Here is a 23,435-nt window from a genome sequence, read left to right as displayed (position 1 = left end):
GCGTGTGTTAGTGTGACTTTACAGAGAGCAGGTGGAAGTTACCTGCCACGCCCACGGGCACCAGAAAGGTCATAGGTCGATTTAAGATAAGTTCATTTAATTTAGCCTTCACTGATCCCTGCAAACGACGGACTAAAGGGACCCGTATCCGGGCAGATTGCCTTTTGCTGCAAGTGTATGCAAACAAATGAGATTCTATCTTTTTCACTTCCCAGTCCTCCCTGAAAACAAAATCATATTATGCAACTTGACGACTTCAGGCAGCCATTTCTGTTATATATCAGACAAATAAAGCAGCAAACAGCTCATTCCTGCCATCGTGCATACTCTTCCCCTGCTTCTTTACATTTTCATTCTGTCCTATTTTCTAAATGCTTTATGTTTATTGCTTTGCACAAAAAAAAAAAAAAAGACAAATCCAGCCAGATCTCGCATCCTGTTATTGTTTAAAATCTCTCCAGCTGAGGAGCTCGGTTTGTTATACGTCAACAACTTCCTGTTGCGCTTCTGAATTGCTTCAAGCTGAAAGGGCGTATTAACGGTAAGTGAGCAAGCACAGGTTGTGACTGTGTCCAGTTGACAGCGCTACATCCCCTCTGACATTTCAAGATGAAATATGGGACCTTTTATTATGAGTGTGTGTGTGTGTGTGTGTGTGTGAGCGTGTGTGTGTGTGAGCGTGTGCATAATTCATGCCCTTATAAACCCGTGGCTGTATTCCATCTGCAGATTTGGGGTCACATCAGAAGGGGGGGCGAGGCATGTTGGGTTTGTGTGTGTGTGTGTGTGTGTGTGTGTGTGTGTGTGTGAGAGAGAGAGTGTGTGTTTGTGTTTGTGTCTTTGTGAGCTCATCAGAAAAATGAACGGCTGCCCCCAGGGGCCCCGTGTCTTAGTGGGTCTCAAACGGAAATGATTCATCACCAAAGCAACCTCCAGACCCACCAACACACATATACGTGTACACACACACACACACACACACACACACACACACACACACACACTCATCACTACAATTGTTTGCCATCCATCTCTCCTGCCCTCCTTTTACATACATCTATTTATTGGTCCTCTGTGTCGAGGTAAGCGTCCACTTTCAGTGATTTATTTCCCAGCATGCAAAAGCTGCTGTAGCCTCTGTCACAGTCTCGATCACAAACGTGTCAAATGTTGCAGCTTGGTCAGTTAAATAAATATAAATAAATATGCAACATTCACTTGTGAATTATAGAAACAGGCAACATCAGCCAGATTTTCAAAAAAAACCATATTTTCACTTTTATGACTTTCAGAAAGACAGAAAAGTTAAAAAAAATTCAATCAGCTTGACACAAATTGAATTCAAATCCACACCACTATATTTTTTTCACATCAACTGATCCATGGGGTAGAACTTCCCGGCAGCTCGGGCGGTCGCTGAAGTCCTCACATACTCCGAATGCCACCCATCTATAAACACTCGCTGTGATATGAGAGAGTTCATACAGACGTTCATGTCTGCATACCAAGCTGTGCCTCCTCACTGCCTGCTTTTTAAATCCTTTAAAACTTCCCTTTCTTGACCCTTAACGTCCAGCGGCACCTCATTGGCTCTTTACAACACCATGTTTATTGAACAATAAGTGTAAAGTGTAAATTGCCCATCACAATTCTTGAAAAGGTCGAGATGACGGCCTAATAAGTGAATTCCCATTACTAGTTTATTCATTTAAAATGGAACTAAATACAGATGGATCTTATTTAGGGAAAAAAAACCTGACTCTTAACTTGACCAAACAGTTAAGCCATTGATAAAGAAAAACAAATATCAGATTAGTTATATGAGAAGATAATCTTTAGCTGCAGTCCAGTATTTACATAAGCCTCTGGAGTATACCAGGATCTTCCGCGACGATAATACTGACAATCCTGACCACACATGACAAGAAAAAAAACAACAAATCCGAAACCATTTGAGTGATTGTGTGCTCTTCCTTACTGCCCCTCCCCCCCTCCCCCCCGCCCCGTCTCCTCCGTGACCGACGGGCTTATCATGCCTGCTTCTGGACTGCGGCTTTGCCAAGGACTTTGGTGGCTCCACCGCAGTTAACATGCCTCTAGCATCTCGTACATACACAAATACACCAGCGCAAATGACGCACCAAAGCACACACAAGCACTTCCACTGGATACCCAGATAGACACGACTGCGTATGAACTGACATGCGTTCCAACTTGATACTGGACTTAATTAAATCAGCGGCGCATGAAATGACTGACAGAGGAGATTAAGTGTTTGTGGGTTGAATGCAAATAAGCTGAAACCAATCTATGTGGAAGTAGCTGCCATTTGCTTAAGCACACTACAGTACAAGCATTCTGAATGTCTCAGATATTGCGAGATTAAACATGTTTTAAAAAAATTGTGATAAATTAGGAGTGCATGCTCTCATGGTAACCAAAATCAAACATGAAGATGGAAGAGTGTTATCTACAAATTACTTATTTAGTTTAGGATTGTAGGCTCGGGTTTGCCATTGAAAATATAGTTCTTAGAATATCACTCTGAAATATCCTGACTGAAGCAGGCCAGATGATTAAAGCTACAACAAGCAATGAGAAGCGAAGCGTGGGTAAGGCCAGCCGCAATGAAAGCAAAAGCCTTCTCAGATTTGTGCCGTCTGAGTTTGAAATCGTCCACAAAAGGTGAGAATGACCCAACACAGCATGCTGCTGCAGTATTAGCAACAGGGGTTACAGGGGGTCCCCAAGTGAGAGTGGTAGACAAGTTACACAGTGACAGAGTGAGAAAGTTCTGGTCATGGTTGCATCCCATTCTCCCGCCGTGAGGAGCATGTGTGGACTGCCAGGTCAGGAGAATATCCCGAGCAGTCCTTCTGAAATGATCTCGATATTTTCAGGAGTATATTTGTGAAAACGGCTTTACTGTATAGAAGTCCAAGTGCTCATTATGTTTCCTGTCGCTATTTCTACTCTGCTAACAGGGTTATACACAATTGTATACCGTCTTATAGCATCAAATAACTAATTAAAAAGAAACTTTACAGAAAAAAATACAATGAAAGAAAATGGCGTCTACAACTACAACGACGATGATCAAAATGTATTTGATGTGTATTTTGATTTTTATAGTTTGACCCATGTTAACATACAGAGGGTGGGGTTTGTCCCCAGCAGCCACTCAGCAGGGGGAGCTCTAAATCTTTGGCTTCACTCGTATGTCCATTCTTTATATAGTCTATGTCAACATGACAACATTAAGGTTTTTGTTTTCCAATTTTGACATGAAAGATCATCATTCAAGCTCAGCTCTATTAATAACACATCCAAAGTTGGGAGGACTTCGGTATCCGACCCCTCAGCACACTCGGCCAACTGTTTGCCCAAGAGTAGCTTTAAACCTGACCCCTCTGCCTGACCATGATCCCTCTCATTAAATACAGGGGGGCCTGCCCCTCCCCCACTACATTTGTAGGTTGGGCATGTCCTGGCATGACTGCAGAGTCAATTTGTATAAATGTGTCTCTGTGTTTATTAATAGGTATCTGGTGTTTCTCCATGTGAGTGTTTGTAAGAAGCAAGTTCTGCTGTAGTGTAAAGAAGTCTCTGTAGTGTCTTTGTGTACCAAATGAGCCACCAATAATCTGCACAGTTACATTCTTTTAAACCAGGAGTCTTCAATTTTGGAAAAAGTACAACCTATAATATTGAGCACATTTTCAGCAAGTTTATAGTCAGTTACAGCCATAAAAAATGTTTTTTTGAGAAAGGTTAGAAATCGTCTAGCCTCTTAAGTTCAATAACCAGAAAATAAAATCTAATAAAAATTAGTTTTGGCTCATTTTTTGGGTCTAGACGTATTCACCTTCAAACTGTTGATTTTCTGCTGGTTTATCAACCAAGAGATCTACTTAGTTAATGCACTAGGATAGAACATTTACCCCCAATTTCCACATACTCTAGTCAATGGTTGTGTTTTTACAGCGAGCATCGCGGCCCGTCTCCGGAGCGTGCCAGCAGCGTCATATCTCACACTATATTGGACGGAGGACGCTGCAGGCCCGCGCCAAGCTGGACAGACTAGAACGAGGAAGGAAGTCAGACGAGGAAACGCACAGAGCGTCCGCTCAATTTCAAAATAAAACACAATATACGGACTCGCGATTGTATTTTTCCATCAGTTCATCGACGTTCCATCAAAACGAACAACAAAGCAACCTCAGAAAGACAAAGCAACGTGTCAGTTGCTCGTTTTTTCACCTAAATTCTCACGTGATCTTGGCTGCGCTCCCCTGCGCTCACGTTCCAAAAACGGATCCAGTGGGGCCGTTCGACGGAGCAAAACCGTGGCGCTGACGGACCACAGGGTGCACGGATTGTGGATGTGGAAATTAGGGGTTAAAACAACATTATGACCAGTTCCAAACTGCAGAGAAAACTGACTTTGCTGATGAAATGAGTCAATTTGGAAGCCCAATTAAAAGCCAAAGGTCAATGATAGACTTTTATGCTAATAACATTAGCAGCCTCACTTCCTGCTACTAAATCCTTAAAGCAGACAAGGTGGTCTAAAACACTGAGTCACATGACTACATCATGCATTCAGCATTGATACAGGTCTCACATAGCTCAACTATTTTTATTTAATCTCCCCCAACACACCCTCTCTCTCTCCACCACATAGCACAGTTTTCCTGATGCTGTTAACGTTTTAAATCGGCCTAACTCCCTCCATCATCCATCTTTTTTTTTTTCTTCATCTCTGCCTCTTCCCGTCTCTGAGTCAGTGTGTTTCGAAGCGTGTAATAACAGTTAAACCGCACAGTGGGCACCGTCTGTCACCGTTGGAAAGAGAAACAGGGAGATGGAGAGAGGAAAAAAAAGACAGATTTGCACGAGGAGCAGGAAGGGTAGGGAGGAGATCGTGTCCCTCGCTGTGGAAAAGGGGGAAAAGTACGCCTTTGCGCCTCGTTGGCCATTTTTCTACATCCACATTTCAGCTGTCGGACGACAGTTGCTCGGTTCATCTGTTGCACAAAGCAGGCTCCTTGTCTCAGATATCAGTCTGCTTTAAATACTTGCCCCAGCTGTATTAATCCAAGCTCGTTCCATTCGCATTCATAATCATGCAAAGCAATGGCATTTCATTTTGTCCACTGTTAGCAGGCCATCTCATTCCAGCCTGTCACAATCTGTTTTCGTCAATCCATCCTGTCATTCCTCCCCCACCCCCCTTTTTCTCTCTCCATCCTCCCGACTCCTGCTCTGTCACGCTGACTCCCTCTCTTCATCCTTTGATGCAATGTCACCACACAGTAAACTCAGGATTCAGGCTGCCAGTCGCCGCCGTGAACCCTCCAGATTTTTTTTTTTGGCTGTCACTGGGATGATGATGACGTGCAAATGTTTGGCTCAGGCCAATGTCTTTTTGGGCAGATGAACATAGAAAGTTGAGGTTGAGGTTATTTGATGAAGTTGACTTTTTTTAAATGAGTCATTCAATCACTTGATCCAAAGGCAACTGGACTGGTTGAAGATCTTGAAGACGAGTCACCTGTCCTCCCAAAGGCTTCTTCAGTTCTAAAATTGTCTGCTGGACGGAGCTAGAAATGTACGCCTCAGTGGATCATTAGCATGCTAATGGTGAAGGATGACTCACTTCCGAGTCGTTCGCTGAGACGTAAACCTAGTTTTCATCTTCAACCAGTCCAGTTTCCTTTGGATTAAGCTTCATTTAAAGAGGTCATATTATGCCCTTTTTGGGGTTCATATATTTAATTTTAATTATTAATTAATTAATTTTATGTAATGTACTTTTTTTTACTTTTGTACGTTCACAATAGCTAAAGTTCGAAAAAAGTGTCTGTTTTCATGTACTGCCGCTCCATGCACCGGCTCACTTCTGATTCTCTCTCTGAGGCTCTGAAGTGCCCACGTTCAGAGTCCCCACGTGTGCCAAGTCTGATCTGATTGGTCGGCCTGTCGGCTCTGCCGTAATTGGTCAGTCGCTCAGCACGGTTCTCGGAATTGTCCCGCCCCTTTTACCATATTGGGAATGCAGCCACTTTGGCTCCGAGGGCCTGGGAGTGAAAACATTAGCACCTTAGCACTACTGTGCTACCGCAGGCTACCGCGTATCGTGGGCGTGCTACAGAAGTTAACGGGCCTGCAACATGAGGGCAGGGCTTGCCACAACGAGCCAATGGACTTAGATCAGTGATCTCACACTGACAATGACGTCACACTGGCAAAAAATTTCCGAGGGGGGCTAGAATCGAGCGTTACATGCAGCTAATGCTACAGCTAACAGGAGGATGTAGGAGAAGCTGCGTTTACGCAGACTTTGAATTTTTGCAAATAGATGTGCCTAAACATGCACAGGACACTTGGAAAACACACTAAAGAGCATATAAAACCAGAAAAAGCATAATATGGGCCCTTTAAACAATTAGCTAGTTCATAGCATCTAGAAATAACTCAAGAAGGCACCTAAAGCTTCATATTTTGACATGTGGGGCCACTGACCTAAGCTGTTTTTTAGCCTTAAGAGTGAGTATAGAAATGGAGCGAAATACGCAAAAATAAATTAGTTAGATACTTCACTCCAGGATGAGCTCTCTTCTGGAATAAAAGCTCTCCGACTTCAAATGCACTTTTGTATATTTCTTTAATCATCCACTACATTTTTGTGCTCTGAGATGATGTAATGAGCTGCTGTCAAACAGGAAAACATTCTCTCCCTCTTGTCTCCATCTGCCCTCTTCCTCTTTATATTTAATCTCTTTCTCACAGCTCTGCACTTTTTCCCCGTCTCTCTCCATCCATCTTTTGTCAAGCGTCTGGCTTTCCATTTTGCGTCTCTCTCTTGATTTCTGCCAGTCTCACTGCAGGTCTTTGTCTCGTTTTCTGTCTCCCCGTATCTGTCTCCAGCTCTCTTTTTCTTCGCCCAATAGAAAAGGGTAAAGGAATGAAACGGGTAAACAGTACAGCTGGCAGACTCTCTCTTTCATTTGCTCTCTCTCTCTCTCTCTCTCTCTCTCTCTGCTGCCACCGGTGTTTGCAGCTCGGAACAATAACATGTGCCCAGACACTGAGATACACACCCAGACACGTAAACAGTGTGCTAAAGTAGGGCACTGAGCACTAAGGTCACCTATATTGAGTATGTAGGCTGAAGGCTGAAATGTTGAAAGGTTAAACCTGTGGCATTCAGGGGGACAGATGTTTGAATATGTGAGGCAGTTGATATTGAGGGTGTTTATTGCTGCACAACTAGAGGGCAGAGAGCAAAGGAGGACTTGATACCACTAGTCCATGACATCATTTTCAGAAGGACTCTTGGTTCTGGTTCATGCAGACCTATATTAGGGTCTACAATCAGACCTTGACAAATTCTCATTTCAAGCGAACAGAAATTCAAAACAACCTTGACTTTCAAAACTCCAAAACGCCCTTTTTTGCATTTTAAACACCATTTTGTGTATCTGAATTGCTGCAGAACAAGCACCACAGACATATAAACACTATAAAAAATGGAGAGTAAAATCAACCAATCCATCAGGACGATATATTGGTTATTAGCTTGATTCCGAAATCATGGGTACATATGCCATCCAGTGATAAACGAGATATTGCGGTACCAAAATACAAAGTTCAGGGGTGCTTGTGGCGTTGTGGTTGGTGCGCGCGCCCCATGTATGGAGGCTATGGTCCTCCAAGCGGGCAGCCCAGGTTCGATTCCCACCTGTGGCTCCTTTCCCGCATGTCATTCCCCACTCTCTCTCTCCCTGATTTCCGACTCTATCCACTGTCCTATCTCTCCATTAAAGGCACAAAAAAGCCCCAAAATACATCTTAAAGAAGACAAAATACAAAGTTCAGGTGCCAACATTACATTGATTGTTAAGCTGAGACTTAGTATATCTCTAGAATGTAAGAATGAAGATGTTGATACTTGTGTTGAAATAAACATTGGGGTCAAAAGGTTATAGTTTCAGTACCCAGCCCAGCTAACCTTTCGCACTCTTCTTTTAAAATGTCTAGAAACTTAAACGCTTTGTACAAAATACAAATCTTTAGTAGAAAATATTAAATTTTTCATTTCAAAACTAAACTCATTGGAGATTCATGGTTTTGCATTCACCATAGTGCACACCTGCAAGCATGCAATGGCCTTTGCCACACACATGTATCACCCTGCTGACACACAAACACACATACATTGAAACTGTAGGGAGACCCAGGTGTTAAGGGCACAAACACTCAGGACTGAATCTGTTCTGTGTCCTGAAGTGAATCGTGTTAAGTCTGCAGAGCGCCGCCGCTGTCACACCTGGGTACCACTGTGTCAGTTTTATATGCACCACACGGTGATGTGCAGCTCTGCCTGAGGCCTGTCTGCTGAGGGTGAAATTTCCTTTTTTTTACAATTCAGCACAATGATATATGGAGGCTATACACATGGAAATGAAAAGATGTGACAGAAAGTATGGCTGTTCATTTCATGCTTTATAAATCACTGCTCCCCCTTGTGCTCACTTTCAGATGGAAATTCAAAGAGTTATGTTCCCTTATAGGTCACAGGAAGAACATCATGGCAAGCTTTAGTGCCAAGATTCAAGTTGAACGTGTCTGTTTGTTAATGTAGCCAGTTATTTATTGCTATGGTGGAAAAGATTTGTTTAAAATTTTCGGAAATATCTGATTTTTCAATGTTAGTCATATCTTTCCAATATTTAAAAAACTACAATAAACAGAATGCTAGCTTAGCGTAGCATAAAGTGGAAGCAAGTGTATACAGCCACCCTACCTCTACCCAACCAAAAGTCACTCGAAAAATCTGTTATAACACTTATCTTTTAAAATCCATACAAGCAAAGTGTATTTATGGCGGGACTATTTTTGTGGCAAGCGGTCGTAGCTTTCTGCATTATTGGCGTCAAGATTTGCCATTGGCATTTCTTAAAACAGCAGAATATGAGTTGTTCAATGCTTAACAACATGCTGCCCTGCAGAAGATTCAAAGAGGAAATCAATACCACAGTCATGTTTGTCCATTCATTAAGAAAACGGAACCCATGGAGAGTTAGCTTAGCTTAGCATAATAGCCAGACGCATGTGGAAAGCAGCTTCAATCCAAAATCCACCAACAAACACCTCTGAAGATAGCCCTTTATTACATCTTCTGTTAGAACTTATTGCATCATTACAAAGAACAAAGTTTTAAAAAAAAAAGTATTATAATGAGTTAGCGTAGCTTAGCATAATAACTGGATGCAAGGGGAAAGCAGCTCCAATCTAAAATCCACCACCTAGCGCCTCTAAAGCTAGCCTTGTAATACGTCATTTGTTATAACTTATCCCATCAATACAAAGAACAAAATTATCAACGAGCTAGCTGTAACATTTATTGGGTGTAATGTTTAGATACATTCACAAGAAACAAACCTCACTTCATCCCTCAGGGAAAAACAGCTTTTTTTAAAACTACACTATAATACACAAAGGGTACTGTGCATTTCTAAGCATATCCACTCCCTAACAAACACTTTGAACATCAGGTTTTTTGGCTTCAGTTGTTCAGTCTGCTGGATGAATCACACTCCAAGAGCATAAAAAAAGAGAGAGAGAAAGATGAGCGACAAATATCTGTAGAGAGAGAGAGGAAGCTCAACAGCAGCCAGCATGGAGACCCAGAGCGGGGGGGGGGGGGGGGGGGGGCAAAGCTCCCCTTGTCTCCTCTTTGAGCCAAGCCTCATTTCACTCTACCCCTCTTTAAATCTCCCGTGCAGATTCCCACGGCGTTGGATGGGCATACGTGGATCACCTCGGCTCTCCAAAGACCCTCAAACAAACGAAAGAGCAGCTTAGAAAAAGCCTGTTTTCCCTCTTTCTCTCAGCGGATCGCTTTGTCTGCTTGTCCTCTCAAATCCTCTATCGTCCATCACTCAGCAGAACAGCTCAGTTCTTCTTTTCATTTACCGGACCGCCTTTTATTCCCTCTATCATGATCTCACCTCCACTCAGACATCCAGTCTCTCTGCCCGATTGAAAGCGAAAGTACTCATCAAACCAACTGTTATTCAAGTGGTCATATCAGATGATACTGTAAATAAATACTTTGGCTTATAGAGTGAGTACTTACTTGTTCAGAATAGTGTCACTTCTTAACTCTTCTGTGCCCTCATAGGTCTAAGTTTGATTGGTTCAAAATAAGTAGGGATGTGTGCAACTAGCTGAAACCAATTACTAAACAATTAAACTATATCAACCTCGCTAGACGGCACCAGAATGACTTCTCGGTTAAACTTATGATTCATATTTTTACATGTTGGCCCTTGATGCCAGTCAAATGTTGGGCTCAAACCTTAAGACTGCCTGACAGAAGTGCATGTTACAGTTATTTCCATCTTGTGTCGTGTCTACCCGTGAAAGTTGGTGCAGTCTGAAGTGAAAAGAAAACTTATATCAGCAGTATATCATGATAAATGAAGTGTGTGGTCACATAGCTCTAAGGTTCACAGGACGTCCATCCATCAGTTGTTATTCATGCTCAATCACCAAATCCAAAAACATTGGGAACACCAGTTTTATTTTGTTTCTTATTTACAGAGACCCAACATTAATCAACCGTGAGCACTGCACTTGGAAGCATTGGCAAAGTAACAGTGGCAAGGAAAAAACTTCCTTTCAGCTGGCAGCAACCCAGAGCAGATCCAGACTCATGTTGAACGGCCATCTGCTGCATCTCATTAGAAAACGTGAAAAAAGCTTAAAGTCAAAGTAACAAGTCAAATGGGATTTGTAATTTCCTGTTATTTCACAAAGGAATGGTATTCATTTCCTACATCATTGTATGGTGAACTTGCAGTACTGACATGCAGAGAGCAAATGTTCCGTATGATAACGCAACAGTTTGTGTTTCTGGTTTTCTGACAGCTCCTGGATTATCTATGAAATTCAAATTCCCTCTCCTCCTGCGACGTCCACCCCTGAATGTATAACAATGTCCGACAAATAAGCCTTTAGTTAGATCAACAGCAAGGGAGAATGCATCACAGTGTGAAGCGTGAAGTGAAACCAGGAGCCCTAATTAGCTTGACTAATTATGTAAATACATTAAAGACAGCAGCTCATTGTCCATTGTTCACGTCAGATCTGTGAGTGTGTTCATGACGTGCAGAGAATAAGAGACTCAGACAGCTCAATCGATTGTTTCGATTTAGGTCACAAGCCAATAGACGGCGAGCGCATGATCCCAGTATGCTTCCCCTCCCCATACACAAAACACAAATTGACCTTCAAGCTAAGGGTACATTCAAATTGTCTGGAGCCATTTGCAAAGAGGTGAAAGTGACAATTGGCTTATTGATGGTGAGCTCATTGTTGCTGCAGCCAAACATAAAAGAGATTTTTCTAAAGGCAGCTACTTCAAAAACACACGGTTTTAAAAATACATCAGTACCTACCATGTGATAGAGTGTTAGTCCCAGTGGGTTTCTATAAGCATATTAAGAGCCTCAATTTATGCTAAGCAAACATTACCAGGAGGTTTTTTAACCTATGAAAGGTTTCAGCCAGTGAGCAGGCCTGCCGAAGCAGCTGGCGGCTTAGTGCTCATCCAAGTGTGTTAACTTGACCTCTTTGTATAACTGTGTTATTTCATTTAAATAACTGCATTCAAAATTTGAAAAATAAATGCTGAACTTTTTGTCCAACCGAGCCTCCAAAACTGAAACGGTGATACATTTAGAATAGGACAAAATGGATAACTAAACATCTACACCTGCAAGGAGTTAGAAGGCCTTGTTCCACAGATCCAGATGTTGGTTTTGGATTGTCCATTTTGAGGTTTCCGATATCACCGACTATCCCAACTAACAGTAGACAATAGTGTGGTGATAGCAGAAAGTGTAATATCAGTCAAAGTTGATAAAATGCCAACCATCTATGTTCGTTCATCCATAAAGGTGTATATTATTTATACAATTGGAATTAGAGAGGCAATTAGTATAGAATGGTATCAGGATGAACTGGGAAGAAAAGAAATGGTATCATAACATCTCCAGTGAAGTCTGGTCTCAGAGCAGGAGCCAAGTTCTTCACCGCCAAAATGGGAAAAAACATTTCTTTATGGGTCCGGGTCACTTGCACAAGGCTCTGTCATATTTAAACTGAAAAGAGCTTTATTCAAACTGCTGCCTCAATTCAAAGAGCACCATTGTCTGACTGATCCTTGGAAAGTTACAGCATTAAAATGTTCCTTAATGGGAACAATCAAGCCAAGTCATCAAACTACTAGTTCTATGATGTGCATTTAATGCCACTTATAGTGCACTGCTAGTTATAATGGTCTTGTTTTTTAAATGCTCTCTCGCCTTTTGGAGTAATGTGTCCCTAGAGAGTTACTGTGGCTGCCGTAAAGCAGTGGTTGTTGTTGCCGTAATCTGGCTCGCTGCGTTGCTGTTATCTGGTTCGCTATGTTGAAAAAAGATGAAGCTGTAGTTGGAGAAGTTACACCTCTTCATTGTTGTCTTGCTAAGTATATTCTGTTAGCCAAACGCAGACAGCTCAGTTAAACATGTAACGCTAACTAAGTTGAACTGTAGCCTTTAACAAAAGGATGTGCGACAGTGCGAGTACTGAAAGGTTCCTCGAGTAATAATGTCAACGAGTACCCGAGTACTCGTACCCATCCCCAGCAGCAAGCTAGCTTTGCCATGTTGCTGTAGACTAGCTTGCTACACTTCTCCCATAGCTAGCTTTGCTGTAGTGAAGCTTAATTGTCAGTAGGCTAGCTTGTAGCTTAGCTCTCTCTACATTTTACAAGTAGCTTGCCCAACACTGCATGCAATATTCACAGAAGCTGCCGCCGTTATCTACAGTATGAGTCACGCTGATCCCATAGATCATGTGCTAAATAAAGCCCATGAAGATGGCCGCCTGCTGCTGCAGCATCTTCCAGCGTCACTCCAGTGCCTCATCCTTATAACATAAGACCTGATGGTTATAAGAGATGTGTCTTCATGGAGCGGTGGACTCAGTTAAAGCAGAACTAATCCATGTTGAACAGCGTCTGTCACTGGCTGGAATATTTCTCGATAATGAAGAGTTCACAGTGTTGGTGGCTGATTATGCGGATGAGTGAAATATGTTTAAATGAATAACAGATTAACAGACACTAAATATCCTCCTCTCTCTGTTACAGTGACTGATTGAGAGCTCGGCACTGAGTGGAATGAAACCACATAGAGTGAATAATTATGAGCTAATATTACAGCAGGTGCCTAATTACTGTGATTGCTGTGTTCACTTAACAGTTATGGAGAGAAATAACGTACACGAGTTAATGACCCTTCTACTGGGAGTTTTTAAAAGGCACGATTGCGTCGGTTCTGTGTGTGGTAGAAAACGCGGTTGGGTAAAATGGCCGTGATCTTCAATCATGTTAATGGAGTCAGATAAAGCTAGCTATCAGTTCCCTCTGGATTCATTGGTGCCATTTGAAAACACAGGTGTTGTGTAACAACAAATGGTGCAGGTCTAGTGTCTAATGTTAAATATGAAGTAGTTCAACAACATTTCTCTGGTAGGTTTCATGTTGGCGATGTCATAACTCATTCATAATCTCCACACATACTCAATAAACTATACATGTACCTTTTAAGATCATTTATTCATTTTTGTTGAAGAGTTGTCGAGTACTTGACGATTTGTTCGGCAGAGCCTCAGTCGACTATGCACAATGGTCATTCCATTCCAGCTACATGGGGGTGTTTAATGTCTAATGACGAATGGTGATGTATGGTTTTTGGAAGAAATCACAGTGTGGATTATTTCTGTCAGAGTTGATTGGTCTGAAGAAGCAGAGCGGGACTTTATGGCACAACTAACGAGGTGAATGAAGAGTGAAAGGCTTGAGGAGGTCAAAACGCTTCAGCAGCACTTTTAAGTATACTAATTAGATAAAAAAATTAGAACGGCGCGTTTCGGCTTGTGTCCTTCATCAGGGTCATCCAGAGTCGATTAGTCTGCCAGAAACTGTATTCACATATGCACACCATGCAAATGTCTCTCCAAAATTCCAGGACAGGCTGTCCCTGAAATCTTCATGAGTTGGCTGTTAGTTTACATCTGCACCCCCACAGTGGGAAACTTCCCCTGTCGGATTGGTTACAGTTAGGGTTCTCAGTAGGCAAGACATGATATAAAGAACAACACCAAAATGGCAGACTAAGCCAATGATGACATTTTTAGCCTTCATATAAATGCTACTTGTCATATTATATATCAGCAGTATCAACAAATTAGTGGAGAAGAAAATCCTGGTGAGCATGAAGCAGCTGATATTAACGTCGTCCCCATTTCATTTGCAGGTGAATTTTCCTGACTTTTACCTGCTGCTGTGTTCACACACCAGCTCACCCTGGACTTCACGCAGGATTTTGAATAGCGGGCTAGTAGGAAAAAGTCAGGGTGAAAAAAAGTCAGCCATTTATGTTCATGGTTTAAAGAAACACCACCTGTTGAGAGGACACTCCAACCCAGCCGTTACCCTTCAGTGTTAGACCTTCCAAAGTCTGATATTTGATTGCTAAATCCGGCCACCTGGACTTTTTAAAAAAGGTCACACATCTTCAGTCCAACTTCAGTAAATGTCATTTTTTGGACCATCCACTGAACAACTTTCTTTATCTTTTGGCGGTCTAGGCTACAGGAAGCTGTTTTCCTACACTTACATATTTATCCATCACTACCCTACAGCCATCCCCCCCCCCCCCCCCCCGTCAAGGCGGCAGCTCTTGTTGCTAGGAGATACATGACCCAACTGCAGACAATCTCCTCCATATAAAAAAACACTTCACAAGGATATTGCTCATACCAGCAGGGGTTTGAACGTTACCCTTGCTAGCATGCTTTTCGCTGTTTATTTTCGGCCCCTCCTGTGCCCGCGGATCTATTGACAAACATTCCTGATTATGTAACTGCAGCGCCGTGGAATGCTAAAAACACACAACACTGAGAGCCGTCGCCCTCTGACAGCAACCAGACTCGAGGCACATTCGGGTCGTTTTGAATCGAAATCAGAGAGTGTGAAATTTTGCACCACGCAGTTCAGCTTTAGAAGAAGAAGAAGGTACATCTACACAATCTACTCCACACATCCCACATCAGAAATATGAATGGAGTTTGGTTGGAGCATTTGTCTATAAATAGGGTGTTGTGAAGGGCTGCTTGGACTTGTGGGAACAGACAGGGCATTGTACGGGCTGCCCTATCTGTGTCTGGCCTCACGCCATCAGGCATAGGACTGAGCAGTGCACCCACAAACACACACACACATACTTAAACACACACACACTGCCCAGCGTATGACTGCTGTAATCTCATACACCTACACAGTATAAAATCCATACGAACTGACCCAGATGCAGAGAGATTTACGCTCCAGTACATCTACACAGATTATTTAAAAAAAATGAAAAATCCATACTTTTTATACACTGAGTCTAATATGCACCAGACACTACAACTGGCCAAGACATAATGATGACAATTCTGATACAAAAAGAACACACTCACATGGGCAGAATTTATTTAGAATAGACAAATCTCAAACACCTACACGCTCAGTGCTCTTCTTACTGAACTTAAACTATAAATACAACCAAGCTCCGAAAAACCTGGGCGAGCGCACACTGCTGCCACACAGAAATAACAGGAGAATAATATTACCGACCAATCTCCGGCCATTTTTAACACAGGAGAGGCCTGCTTTTTCGGCACGTTAAAACTTACTAGGAATATTAGAATTCCTTGGAATCGTTAAACAAATTTAACAATTTTAATGGATTACTGTCCATAATGAGATTTATCTTAATTTTCTTCCTCATAAGCTATTAACAAAATTGAGTAAATCCTCTTAATACAGCGATAGATGCAGATCTGACTGAGTGGGGGTGGGGGTGGGGTGGGGGGGTAACATTTCAGCTGTTTGCTGTGCATTGGTTTCCATCCAAATGAGTAATTTTTAATAGCCTGTGAGCACAAATCTCAATGTTTGTTTTGCATTTGCCATGGTCTCTCCTGTCGTGTTTGCAGGTTTTTTTGTTTGTTTTTTTTACACAATGAGCTGAATCTACTGTCAACAGAGAAGAATCAATGTTTCTGTGGGCGCCAACAGGCAGAGGTGCAACATTAGACAGTGTTAGTAACAGAAGCTGCACTCAGGTGGGCTGTACAACTGGAGCATGTAAATAAGGGACAGGAAGGGAATTTCCTTCATATACTGTATAAAGTATATTTGATCAAATAAATGCATTTCGAGTTATACCTACAATTATAATAACCTGCAATATATATCATATGGGATGTGTACTTTATTGGCTAATGGGCTAATAGTTCCACTTTACATGCACAACCATTTTCGCAACCTTTTAAAAAAACATTAACATTTAAAAATGAAGTAGCATGACATTTTTACAACTCACCTTTGGATTATATTGAGACTAAGAGTTATGCATAGTTAGGGGCGTGGATGATCTGACAGACTGGTGAGCGCTTGCCAGGAGGCTTGAGATCCGCCTCAACTCCACCGCTTTGCCTGACCTAAAGTTATAGTCTGAGATAACATTTCCAACATGGCGACTGCCATTGTCGGGGATTGAAAAGTACACTTTAAAAACCAACGGGTGACATCACTGAGACTACATCCATGTTTTATACAGGTTATGATAATTACCTGTGTTTTGTTACTGTGAGCAAACCTTCTGACATTACACAAGGCCATTTAACCCATTTCATGTTGGTGGATGCGGCTTGACAAACAAACGTAATCCTTGTATGTGCTTTAGAATCATTATATATTATTATATATTATATCGTTTATGTTTTTTTCCAATTCCAATTTTTCCAAACCATCATTCTGGATCTTTCCAACACTTGTGATGGTAGCTGCTATAAATGAGCAGCGGTAATGAAACTGAGCAGTGAACAAAACTCTTACTCCAAAGAGGCCAATTACACCCACAGTGGAGAACATCAGCTCAATAACACCACCACCACTGAAACACCATCAAACACATTAAAACCGTCCACTTACTCCAACAATACTTCACATTTAATCAGCGGCTCAGGTCGACGCTGCACCGAGATGCAGTGCCCATGTCACAACACTGACAGGTTCGCATTAACCCAACAGCTGGTGTGCACTTAGAATGGAGATCACTGCAGCGTTGTTAACACGTCAATGTAAGGACAAAGACTATTTTAAGATGACAACAGCATTTGATTCCATGTTATTCTGGGACCTGAATCCACGTCTGAAGCTTTACTTCCAATAATAGCTTGTTTACTGGCCTAGTTTTCTGCATATTCACACATTAAGCTACCTCTCGACACTGTCATCAATGTCTTCTACGTTGTAGCAGCTAACAGATCTTAACGCCAGGCAGTCAACGCTGATGAAGCACATGACTTGCTATCATTTTACATCTCCATATCCACTTTCTTCAGCGCTGAATGTCACAATAAACTGCAATTTCAACCTCAACACTGCACAAATCTGCCATTCTGACAGCTCAAGCACATCATCTTTCCCTGAAGTCCAACCTGATGGATTAGCAAACACGGCGGGAGTAAATGTTAATATTGGGAGAGTCAACAGGCGAGGTGACAGTCTGAATATGCTTGAGTAAGTTTCCCACTTATACCAAAAGAATATCAGTGCATTCGTGCCTTGGCAGATGGAGCAAATGGTGCAATGTATGTATTAGCTTCTTGTATGTAAAGCTGCTTTACAAACAAAAAAAGATCTAATGGTATACTATTTCCCTGACTGATAAGTAATATACACAACAATACCTAGCTAACAATTGCTAACTTCACCTAACCTCTTTTGCTTTCATCAAATAGAAAGAAGACTAAGTGAGGCTATCGCTTAGTGATTATACATTTAACAAAGGAAAAGGCACATGGTGTATCTTTTCTCCGACTAATATGTAAGCTACACAGCAATATTTAGCCTCCTTATGCTAACGTTAGCCAACTTCTCCCTGCCTATTCGCTCATGGTTATACCAGAACCAGTGAAGCAGTGCCAGCAGAATCTTATAGGTTAAAGAAATAAGCAAACAAACAAAAAAGTTTATGAATCTTTTCATTGACTTAAATAACTAGCATATGTTGGCTAATTATGGCTAACCTTCAAACAAGACCAAAGTAGGCTGTAGCTGCAAGTCCCTGACATCAGTTGGCCGAGAAAAGGAAAAGCAAACAGTTGGTGTCACCTACACACAACAAGCTAACATTTTCTAGTTTTGGCGTAAGTTTCCTGCAATACTTTGATGGTCAAACAAGAGTAAATAAGTCTGTAGAGAGAAACTGTCTGCATAAAATCAATCAGGAATATGTCTTTCTTATACTGTATGTAATATACTTTAATTTGACAGAGGAAAATGGTTAAATCGCTTCTTTCCACACTTCATAGACTAGCATTTTAGTAGTAATGCTTTTTGATGCAAGAGTTAGCATCAAAAACTGTTCCCTGTGTTTTAAAACCCTAGCAACCCTTTGGATACATTTGATTCTGCCTGGAGAGCAAAAGGTCAAACTGTCACTGATAATCCAAATGAACACAGGGGATGTCCAATGATGGTACAACGAGCCTGTAATGAGGCCACATTGGTCAATAGCAACCATGGCAACCAGGTCAATGGTGCAGAGACAATTTAAAATGACTGCATTGGTTTACAAACAAGGTCATCCCCATCTGCAGTTTAAGCAAGGACAAACTTCCGCCGTAGTCGGAATAAGTGAAACGCAAGTTGTGAATTAAAAACTTTGAATGTTATTTCAAATTTTACAGATATTTTTGTGTTTTTCGCTTGATTCAGAGATGTCTGCAAGCTTCAAGCAGATGCCTCAGGAGAGAAATGCTCCCATCCGCCACGGTTTAATGATGTCAACAAGTTGATCTCTCGGATTATTAGTCTGGCCAGAACACAAACACTCGGGGATGTAGCATCAGGCTGAAGGGCGACTGTTCAGGCTGAAGAGTTTATTTTTGGGCCTGCCAGAAAAAAAATCACACGACTCCAGAATAACCCAAAAAGCTACAACAGTACATCAAAGCCCAGATCATTCAAAGTCCCAGCACCCTGATTAAACCTTGACCTTCTGAATGTTTGATGGTTATGAAGTTCTAGAAGACTTCATCCAGTATTTCAACATTGATGGAAACTTTTTGGCTCATTTGCCAAACGTTACAGTTCCAAGCTAAGTGATAGGGAAGTAGCTGATTTAGTGAAATTACACAAAGTTAAATGATAGTTTGATCAAATAATATTGATTCATGTTACATTATAGTTTATTTCATTGCTTGGTTTTTCAACAGTTTGATTAACTTTATTAATCGCATTGAGGGGAAATTACTTTTTACACTCCATCCGTTGTTGAACATGCTACACACAAATAGGCTGAAATACACACACATGCACGAATGGGATCCAGTAGACATGCACTAATGGAGGGGTGTTAGAGTGAGGGGGGGCTGTCCACAGGAAGAGCTCCTGAGCCGATGCGGGTTCAGTGCCTTGCTCAAAGGGCAGGAAGTGAAGTGAACTGGCACCTCCAGCTACTAGATCAATTTCCAGACTTGGAATTTAAAAATAAAACATAAATATGGTGGGGAGATCTGTATTTGGAATCAAAATGGTGATTAAAAGTCATTCATTTTAGTCTTTATTCCCTTAAACAATGACCTGAAAAGTGGATTTCAGCACAGGGTTACAAGCGTCCTTGGGGTTTCTTGAAAGGTGCTATATAAAGCCAAGCTTTTATTATTATTAGTAGTATAACATTAGCATGTTTTTTCTTCATCAAGTCTTTGTTTTTTTTTTATATATGTTCTCTATACCGAGACCCTCACTAAGGCCACATGCACTCTTCTGGTAAGTCAGTGTTGCACAAGCTCGGCTCTGCAGCTCGACACCGTATCAAGTCAAAAATAAATAAAAAAATGCACAGCAGAACAATGTGTTCTCCAGACCTCCACAAGTACCCCGTGATTTGTAGTATCTCATGCTGGAACAGAGTGGAGGGAGAGCCTTTGAAGTCCAGAGGCATGTCCTCCCACCACCGTGATAAGCTCAGGAAACATGGAGACGAGAGACAGGAGAAAACATCTACAGCGTTCGAGTGAAAGGAGAACTACGATGTCAAGTGGAGCAGTTATATCCTGCAGTCAGTGTTCGGATCATTGGTGCGCCCTAACACATAAATATGCACTTAACGATTATAATAAAAAGCCCTAATTTAGAGTGTTTCAGTATTTATTTGTTAATGTTTCAGCAGCCCTAAAATGTTGGCAATGGTCCTGGTGGTGCTTTACTATTCAACTAACAGCACTGTACTTTACACAGGCATTTTAGCTTTTGAGTAAATATGTGGAACGGATATGAAAACAAGTCTTAATAAGAGTTAGGGTATAAAGAGTTGGTTAAAAAAATGTACTTGATCAAGAATTTACTCCGGGATTAATAAAGCTCCATCTCATCTTAAATCTTTGCTTTTCACTTTAGGCGTCCAATGCTTTGGTTAGCAAGAATTGTTTTACACATGTTGATCATGGTCCATGTTTGTCACCAGTTTGCATCAAAGAATTTAAAAGTCTATCTTTGTACTCATGAATAGGGACAGTTGCCCTGCAATGAATGACCTGCAGCTTAAAAGACAAAGGAGATGGTGTTGGACCCAAGAAGAACTGAGACCTCTCCTTCCCGGGATCTGCATAGATATGGGACTTATGTGGAGAGCTACCAGCCTGTTGTTGCACATTCTTCTTTGCTGTTGTGTGCTGGGGTCAGGGAGCGAGCCCCACAGCAAAAGATGCCAACAGACCGATGAATAAAGCAGAGTCTGTCGTGGTCATGCAGTTTGACAGACTGGAAAAGGTGGTCAAGGCCAGAATACTGGCTGAACGGTTGAAAATAATGGACACACCCTCTCAGCAGCACGCTGGACAATCTGAGAAGCAACTTGAGCAGAATTCATCCCCATTGCCCCCTACTATAGGTACAGTGGGTAAGTACACTGTGTATCATATTATATATTCTATTCCTCCCTATCTTTCAATTACATATCGTATATTATATCTGGCACATCCCATTACCAGATATTTTTGAAACTGATGAAAATTTTTATTTATATAGTCTTTAGGAACTACTTTCTCCAAAGAAATAGTCCCAAAAACCTGCCCACAGATGCAGATAAAGGCAAAAACCTTGCAGACATACATAGAAAACTTGGCATGTAAATCCAAAACTAAAATGTGGGTGAACTGACCCTTACACATCCAAATAAATAACTGCATTTTTGAGGATTTACATTTACAATGGGTGGCCCTCATACCAAAAATTCATTTTAAAACGCCACAAAATTATAAAAACAGGATTCCTGACACCACACCCAATCCAACAAAGACCAACACTGCACTTTGTGTCAGTGTCCGTGTGTGCGGCCGCATTTCTGTGTCTCAACACATTATCATTTCAGCCACAGACTCGTGGAGAGCCTGTGAAGCGCGTGCCTCCTCGTGCGCCTTGCATTGGTACATCCAAACAAACAATCCTGGAACAAATGTCTTCTTCTTCTTCTTCTTCTTCACAAGAGGCCTATAGCCTGTGTGCTCCTTGCGCTGTGTGTGTGTGTGTGTGTGTGTGTGTGTGTGTGTGTGTGTGTGTGTGTGTGTGCGCGCACGTTATCAGCAGGGGGCTCCACTCCACTCAAAGAGCAGTGAGGCCGCGAGCCTCCAAATGCGGTATGACTCACAGAGGATCTGCGCGCGAGCGTGTTGGAGAGCGTGCGTGCGCGCAGCATAGTGAAAACCTGTCTGTGTTGAGCAGTGTGTAGACAGACGGAAGATGTGCGAGATTTTGTGTGTGTGTGTGTGTGTGTGTGTCTGTGTGTGTGTGTGTGTGTGTGTGTGTGTGTGTCCTTGGTCTGGCACGACACACAGAACCATAACATTTTTCCTATATTCCATATGGGAGACTCTTATGAAACAGATATTTTCTGGGCATGCTGGGTCTTTTTTTTTTTTTTAATGTCCTCTCACGTTCTAGCCAAGCCAGCGCGAGGCTACTGAACGCACACACAGGGGGACACACCTCCATTTGACATTGACACACATTATAACCCCCCCTCTCTTAACCTCCTCTGGCGCGCCAACAGTCAAAACATCCCTCTTTACCCCCCCCCCCCCCCCCCCCCTTCTCGTGCAACCCCTAACTCACTGCCTCCCTCTTAGAAAAAAAACACATTTAAATTATGTTGTAAAAAAAAAAAAAAGTGTGCTATTTAACCATGAAATTGCTGCGTCTCTGCAGGGACACCCCCCTTTTTTAAAACACCACAAAGGAAGAGCAGCGAGGCACCGGGTTGGCTGAAATACAAAAACAGTGATGTAGGGGAAGGGGCGTTCAGGTTCACGTATGATTCAAGTTCATGCGGCACCAAGATGTCAATATATAGGCCTGTATTCGTTCGGCCGTGAGCTGTCATGCCTGGGTCGGCTGTTTAGCAGAGGGGGAGGGAGGGGAGGGGAGGGGGGAGAAACAAAGACCCGCTGGCTATGCCACATGTGCGCGTCAATAACACGCACTATCTCTCTATACCAGACACTTATCCAGGTCACATGCATGCAAAAGAAACACATATTCAAATAGGCTATATTTTAGTGTGCTTGCAAGCTGAGTTTGAAAAACGAATTTCTTGCACTTGCACAATTTAATTTTTAAAAAAAAAAAAAATTTTTTGACATGGGCAGAGCAGCATGTTTCTGAATTGAAACAAGGAGGAAAACACCAAAGGGGGGCATTGATTACTTTGACATCGGTTTTGCATAATGCAAAAGGGGCCATGCTGCATCCCTGCACGTTTTATCATTCAGAATTCCCTCAAGAAAAAAAAAAGAAAAGAAAAAAAAATTCTCTCGTTTTACTGCCTTCTTGCACGACTGTTGAATGAACAATGACAAATCTGCACAGGCTACTCCCTGACTTTCTCCAGGAGGACATAAAGACCGAAAACACTTGCAAAAAAAAAGAAATGCTACCACAGCTTTGTAGTAATGCTTCAAAAAATGAAATAATAAAAAAAACGGGATGAACTCACCTTTTTATTCCTCCAAAAAAAATCACAAAAAAAATCACTTCTAAATATATATTGCAAGTCTCGTTCTCCACTTGCGCGACGTCTTCTTTGCTCTCTTTTCCAAAACCTGTTCCTCCAATCTTCCCGATTTTCTCCTGTTATTTCACTTTTTTCCTCCACCTCCTTTTATTTTTAACGCTGTGCTTTCTTCCTCTCAGTTTTCCCCCCAGTCAGTGTTGTTTTTTTTTCTCCTTTCTCCAGCAGGAGGAAAATTCAGCACAGAGG

At 41.9% G+C, this 23,435-nt stretch overlaps 1 protein-coding gene across 1 annotated transcript in view; it reads right to left on the bottom strand.

Moving 5' to 3' along the window:
* Positions 1-23,435, bottom strand: part of ndrg2 (NDRG family member 2) — a 36,821-nt gene extending 13,386 nt beyond the window's left edge. The window contains exon 1 of the mRNA XM_061030944.1: positions 23,172-23,435. The gene's annotated coding sequence lies outside the window, so the exon portion shown is untranslated. The remainder of the gene's footprint in view (positions 1-23,171) is intronic.

This window comes from Labrus mixtus, chromosome 23, assembly GCF_963584025.1.
Source record: "Labrus mixtus chromosome 23, fLabMix1.1, whole genome shotgun sequence".
Taxonomy (NCBI): domain Eukaryota; kingdom Metazoa; phylum Chordata; class Actinopteri; order Labriformes; family Labridae; genus Labrus; species Labrus mixtus.
The sequence above is the reverse complement of the archived record's forward strand: the minus strand, read 5'-3'. Positions and strand labels throughout refer to the sequence as shown.